Source organism: Sinocyclocheilus grahami, unplaced genomic scaffold (assembly GCF_001515645.1).
Source record: "Sinocyclocheilus grahami isolate Dianchi unplaced genomic scaffold, SAMN03320097.WGS_v1.1 scaffold285.1, whole genome shotgun sequence".
NCBI lineage: Eukaryota > Metazoa > Chordata > Actinopteri > Cypriniformes > Cyprinidae > Sinocyclocheilus > Sinocyclocheilus grahami.
Window position 1 is genome coordinate 1,573,130 of NW_015505464.1, and position 7,575 is coordinate 1,580,704.

The window sequence follows — 7,575 nt, forward strand, 5'->3', positions numbered from 1 at the left end:
ACACAACAGGCCTCTCAGCCTTTGCAGTAAAAGCCAAGCCTCCATCTCAATTCCTGAGCACCAGATCGATTACCTCAGTGCTATGGAAACCGTTACGAAGGATCTCATCTCTCATTAGAAAGCGCAGACCTGAGAGCCAGGCCTCTCAAGAGGCGAAGCGGAGTAACGACCTTCATAAAGGAGGGAAACCAAGAGCTGAGTGATTGACCAGGCCCTGGAAGGTTGACACATTCATCACGATGACAGCCGCTAGGTGTCTGGCTGACAGGAGGACAGGACATCATCGATAGCTTTTCTTACCTTTTATTAAAAAGATAGTTCACCTTAAAATTAACATTCTGTCCTTTACTCACCCTCATGTTCTTCCAAATGTATCCTGTATGATTTTGAGCAAGAAAAAAAATGATTTTAGGAATATAATAATAATAACAATATAATGACACTTTCATTCAAAAGTATTTTAAAATGTATTATTAAAAAGCAGCATATAATCACTGCTGAACAATAAAAATAAAATACATAGAGAAAAAATACACATTATTATTATTATTATTATTAATAATAATACTAATATTGTTGTTGTTATTGTATATTATATTTAAAGAATTTTCCAAATATTATTTATTTATCTTTAACCCAGAGGAAAATATAGTTTAGGTAACTTAAAAGTAGTATGTGTCATGTTTTAAAGGTGAATTCAAGAATATATAATAAAAATATAATAATTTTATATAAAATATAATGACACTTTCATACAAGTCTTTTACAGTAATGTTACAAAAACATTGTTGTTGTTGTTGCTGCTGCTGCTGCTGCTAATGCTATTAATCATCCCCCCACCCCCCCAAAAATAATTACAAATAAATATAATAATTCTTGATTTTTATTAATAATTTTTGATAATTTATATAGTGACAAATATAGCCCTAATATAAATCAAATTTTATAAATATTATATACTATGTTTAATTATTATTTGTTCAATTTATCTGTTTGTTTTAAATTGGTATTTAGGAAGAGCATGTGAGATTTAGAATTAGTTTGATATTGACTGATGTTTTACAATTAATATATAAATTAATGTCCAAAGTCTGAGACTATCTGATGAATGCTATGTTTTGCATTCTAATTTAATTCATTACAAATGATATTATCAGCATAGCAAATTGAGTAATCCAGTAAATGATTGTGCTTATTGGATCATTGACCAAGAAAGAGTGAAGAATTGTAAATATTTGTTATAAATATTTATAGACACACACAACCACTCAAAAGCTTGGGGTAAGTAGTGTTTCTTTTTTTTCACAGTAATACTGTGAATTTTTTTTACAATTTAATGTAGCTGTTTTCTATTTTAAAAGGCTTGCAATTAAATTTATTCAAAAGTCCAGACATTACCCAAAATCTGTAAACTATCTTAAGAGTTATATAAGTTCACAATATTTCTCATTTAATTTTTTGTCTTTTCTGATCCAAGTTGATATCCTCTTCACTCTTCTTTCTGTCTTTTTCCACCAGAGTTTTCCAGGAGCTTTAGTGGGAATATCACATAGACAGTTTTTTTCTCTTGTTTCCATTCCTCCTTTCAAGATATGACGAACTCCACGGCAGAGAAGTTGCCATGGCGTCAGTGCCGACAACAGCCATAAACAGTGGCAGTGTGTAATGTGCTGAAGATCCCAGCGCAGTTCAGCTGGGCACTGCACCGACTGCTGGAGACTCAAACTACATTAAGTGCACACTGTGTGAGAGGTTTTTTTCTCCTTCCTCGTAAGATTGTACGATGTGATCCCGCAGTGAGATCTTGGGTTAAAGCCAAGGCAGATTGTGAGACTGTTTAACTGTTATTTACGTCAGACTGCATGCTGTACTTCTTAGCTAAGACTTTATTCAAGATTGACAGTGTTGTCAGAGCATTTTAGGTCAACAGCCCATATCTGATCTTGAAACTGAAATATGAAATAACAAAACTCTGGGCCTGTCCCAATAACCACATTTGCGGTCTAGGCCACTTGAGAGCATGTGCACAACGACAGGAAGTAAGCGTGCAAGACAGACCGCCTCTGAATAATACCAAAGCTCAGTGCCATTAACTTACACTGTATCTACACCATTTTAAATACAGCTTATCCTATCATTCATCATGTTAAGGAAGTCATGCTCCAAAATAGCAAGATTTCCAGGAAAATGTATTAAAGTCGAGTACTGAAAATCAAAATGTGTTAATAAAGCTCTGTAAAACTTAAATGCATTTTTACAACACTATGTGTGTCCCATCGAGTGATCAAACGTTCTGCACACTCTTGAGGTCTGCACGCCTACTTGAACACTTTGACCAAATACAGGAAATTTGTCATGAAAGTAGACAAGTGGTCAAGTGCAAAGATGGGTATTGTGACAGGCCAGTTATCAGTGTTGTTATTATTATCAAAAACTGAAACTTGTTATTTGAAATAAAGCTGGAATAAAAAAGAAAAACTAAATATTAGTGAAAATGTAAAAACTTGATAGAAAATTTGAAATGTTGCCTTGAAAACGGACTGAAATTATTTAAGGTGAAGTACTAAAAGCAAAATAGAATTGAAAAAAAAAACACTAAATTAAATTTAAATGAAAACTGAAAATAAAATAATAAAAGCTAATTCAAAATTAGAATAGTATTTATAATAGTATATATTATTGATAGTAAAATAACACTGAACATGTTATATTTATATATACTGCCAACAATCCCATTCTTAACTAAATTCTATATTCTTATTTTCTATCTAGAATATATTTAAAAAAAAATTTAAACAAGATCAATTCACTTGAGAGGCAATACTGCATAAGATTTGTATGCAATGACAAATTTCATTTGTCATAAGTATAAGCAACTTTTTGCCAATGCATTACCACTAAAAGACAATTATAATCAAGATACAAAATGTGTCAAATTTTAATGTAATCTGCAGTGTTGCTTCTCAAGCAAATGAATCATGTTTTTATGATTAGTAGATATTTACATGCAAATAAATAAAAATAGACAAAGTATGTCGAGACCAGTTTTGTCGAAAGAAGTCACTTGAAATGGTGGCAAAGGTTTCACTGTTCCTATCTTTAGACAAAGAAGTTTTTCTGCTGATCTGAGATCAGGAATAGTTACCTCTGATGCCACTGAGGCCCTCCTGAGAGAGGAATGTCTATTTTCCAGGCAGGTTAGACCGGCGGTGGGTGGATAGTGAATCAGATACATATGGGTGGTGGTAAAGAATGGGTGAATTATAGCTTCTTTCAAAGCCCTGTTTGTTTTCCTACAGAGCAGGATGGGACATTACCTCATCCTTGTGTTTTAACTGCACACGGGTCACTGCCGCTCTGTGTGTGTGTGTATGTTGGTATGAGCACATGTTTGCTGTAAGGGCATTCCATCGGCTTTCAGCATATTACGGATTATCTCTGCAAAGATGTAATAGGCCAATGGGAACGTGGTTTGGGAAGCCTGCTAATAAGCTAACTGATGAATGGAATGTTAAATAGAGTACACTGACGTGTTGAATATTGGCTAAAGCCTGCTGACCACTTCCATCTTCTATGGTAACGCAGACTCATCATGGACACTGGCCTGTTAGATCAGGGCCATGTGTCTCACACACATGATACAACAGTATTTCTAGAGTTCAGTCAAGTTTATCAGTATGATATTTTTTTAAATGCAATTGTAATTCCTGTTTTGACCTATTTCTTGCTAAAACCAGAAGCTTGTTGTCACAACATTTTGTTTTAGGTATGCAAACGGCTTTACTTGTTAGTCTTTTGTAGCAATATTAGCCTGTTTTAATCTTATGCAAAATAAGAATAGTGCGAAAACTATAATGGGTTAGCAAGCTAACCAGTTAGCATCAGGTTACTAACTGTGAGCCAACTGAAAACACAGAGAAAGAGAAATGTGTAGATTCACCAATCTGGTCAGGCACAGAATAGTACCCTAAATAAGCGTGAGAACGAAAGCGTCAATTTTAAAATGTGTATATATGCTAAAAGTTTATTTTGTGACTTTTTTAGTTAACTAAGCTAATATATTCCACAGTTAACATGGATAACATAGTTATCTAGAATGCACTTTTTTAATATACAGTAGATACTAAGCTAATATCAGCAACATGGACTGAAATAAAATATATTTAATAATATTATTATCTTAAAACATTGTCTCATTGTACGCCTTGACCCTGGGTTCCAGACTTTAGAATAGCACTGCTTTTACTCTGTCCTTTAGGATTGCATTGTCCTGGGACGTCTGAGGGGCCCTTCTCTCTGGCTGTGTTTTAGTTGTAGTGGAAGCCAGGCACATCTGGACCCGATTAGGCCTGTAATGTCACATGGACCATCAGATTATTGTCTCTACCTCATTCGGCTCTGAGCTCCACCGACTCCAACGTCCCCACCTCCAACATTTAAGCAGTTATTACACTCTAAAAAATGCTGGGTTAAATATAGCCCAGCACTGGGTTAAAAAGGGACAAACCAGCTATTGTGTTGTTGTGACCCAGCTATTGGGTTGTTCTGACCCAGCGGTTGGTTTCAAAATAACCCAACCGCTGGGTCAAAACAACCCAATAGCTGGGTTTGTCCCTTTTTAACCCAGCGCTGGGTTAAAAAGGGACAAACCCAGCTATTGGGCTGTTTTGACCCAGCGGTTGGTTTCAAAATCACCCAACCGCTGGGTCAAAACAGCCCAACCGCTGGGTCAAAACAACCCAATAGCTGGGTTTGTCCCTTTTTAACCCAGCGCTGGGTTATATTTAACCCAGCATTTTTTAGAGTGTAGTGTTAATCACACATAATCACAGACATGTTTTACTCTGTGAGATCATGCCTTAGGTTGAGTCTTCAAAATGGTATGGCTGGGGGAAAACAACATGAAAAGTCAGTGTGACTCCTAACTTCTGGTACACAACACAACGATTGCACTGTTTAAGGAAGCAATGAAATATTTTCCATAGAACGTCCTGTTATGAATTTGTATGATTCCTTACAGTTGTAGGTAGTCATGTAGCAGGCACGTTTATACACACTAAAGTGAAGTGCCTCAACCAATCACATCTTCTTACTCTTTTTGCTTTCATATACATTTTGTTCATCATGGCATGTATGCATTGAATATCTTGCACTGGGATCAGGTGCCCTGTATTATATACTACATTACTGTATATGAAAGTGCAAAATTTGATCTTAAATCTATAATCTTGCTCACACAGAACCAACTGTGCGTGCAGAGTTTGTTTCAGGTCTCAGGGTCCCTGCAGCATGTATTGACTTAGCTGTGTACACATAACACTCTCAATGGTCCTGGCCTGCCAAACCTAATTTTGTCACTATCTCTCTGCCCCCGCTGAGAGTGATGTTTTCCAACATGAAAAAAAAACTCAATTAGCAGGCTGAGTCTCCTAGACAACCGCAGGAGTCACCTGATCATTAAGAACTGACACTAATTAAAGCAGTTTTGTCTTCCCAAATTAAGCTGGAGATTTGGTCTCACCTCAGCTTTGTGAGCTGAAATTTAAAGGTCAGAGGTCAGCTCTGTGATTGGAAAAAGGATTTCAGACTTCCCATTTCTTGCTTTTGTGCACTCTCTCTCTCCCTCAATCTTCTTTTTCATTTTACCACCTTTCCGGTGTAAAAGGAATTTACATTTGCCTGTGTAGCTGTTATGTTACGCTCTAAACATGCATACAGTCTAGACTGTGGTGGTTGCGCCTGTTCAAGAAAGACTCATAAAAACAGGTTTGGAGAGTTCTGGTTTATATTTTAGTCTATTCCCCATGTGCTGGCCTTGCAAGTTCATCACAAATGCATTTTGTGTGTTTGTGTTGCTCAGCGGTTGCTCAGGTAGTTCAGAGACTTTGGATGGTTGCCAGGTTGTTGCTATGCTGTTGCTAAGGTGTGCTGGCAGTCCTACAGCACTGGGAATTTTCATTGTTTGTTTCACTACATTTGTCTTTCTAGTGACAGTTTGTGCATTAGTAGTGGGGATTTTTCACTGACTCTTTCTGCAAGTTGCAAGCATTCGCCAGTAGGTGGCGACAAGTGACTGTCTTTATGAGGGAGTCATTAAACCGGTTCATTCAGGAGCAAATGGAGTGGCTGCTGTTATCATAGATATTTATACATAGATTCCTTATTAGCAGCTTTTTCTATGGACCGCTATAGGTAAACCAGTGCCATATTGGAGTTGTCAAAGCAGGTCTGTGAACACACAAGAGCAAGTTGACTGTGCGTCTGCAACCATAGTTATACACACATATGAATCACAAGAGTATACCACGCATGCGTGAGTCTGCATTCTGACAGAACCTGGATGAGCTGCGCCTTGTGTGCAAGCAGAGGAATGCACACGCATATGTCGTGGTACTGTCGTGAACCTGCGTCAAAGACTGACACAGAAGAGAAAACTGTTGAATTTTCTTTGCACACAAAAAGTATTCTTGTAGCTTCATGACATTACAGTTGAACCACTGATGTCACATGGACTATTTTAATGATGTCCTTACTACCTTTCAGTTGTGTCAGTTGAGTTGCTAAAAAGTTACCATAGTTTAAACATCTGTAATACTGAGTAAATGCATATTAAAAACATAAACCAACACATTCTCACTTGTGAACGTTTATCTAATTTCTTCGGGAATTTAAATATCGATGCTTTTTAGAACCAGAGGCTGCACAATGTTGTGGCATTTTGGAAAACTCATTTTCCAAATTTTTTGACTGATGGTCAATGTTTGAGTGATGAAACGTTGACCAAGATGGCGGACATGTCAACATGTCTATACACATCTATCTATTCACTTCTATGGCTGTTATGGGAGAGTCATTGAATCAGTCACTCAAACAGGTTGTTCATAAATACTGATTAATTCACAATCTAAACAGCTGCTTTTATGAGTAATTAAATCATTCATTCTACCAATTCATTCAAAACACGGATTCATTCAAAAATAAAACAAGTGGTTGTCTTTATGCACGAGTCATTTAATACTGAATGAAATGTTCATTGTTTAAAAATACTGATACGGTGACTTTGTTTTCACTGGCCAAGCAAAAGTAGACCAACTAGTAACATTCTGTCTAAAATGTAAGTTTCTCGATATTAATTTAGTGTTAATAATATTAATGAACTGTTAATTAACTGTTAAAAGCAATAAAAGCAATATCACACTTGCCATCATGCTACTGATGTGAATATTCCGACATTTGGAACAACAGCACTCTTGTTTGTATGATACTGCTTTAATGTGCTCTAGCCTATAATAAAAGAAATATGGACAGCATTTCTCAGATAATTAGGTCATTTCAATGAGAAATATGTCTTATAAATCTGAGAAACAAAACGCATTTTCTTTCTGTCTAACCAATTCCAGAAAAACTGAAAATTTAAATGGATCCCATTTGTCATTTTTCTTTCCTACAGTGTGACCTGTACATTCTCAAACAGACAGACACAACACCACAGAGAATTCACCATGCATGACAGATGCATTAAAACACTCAAGCGCATGTCACCTTCTGCCACTTCCGTCAGCATAACCGCCTGTC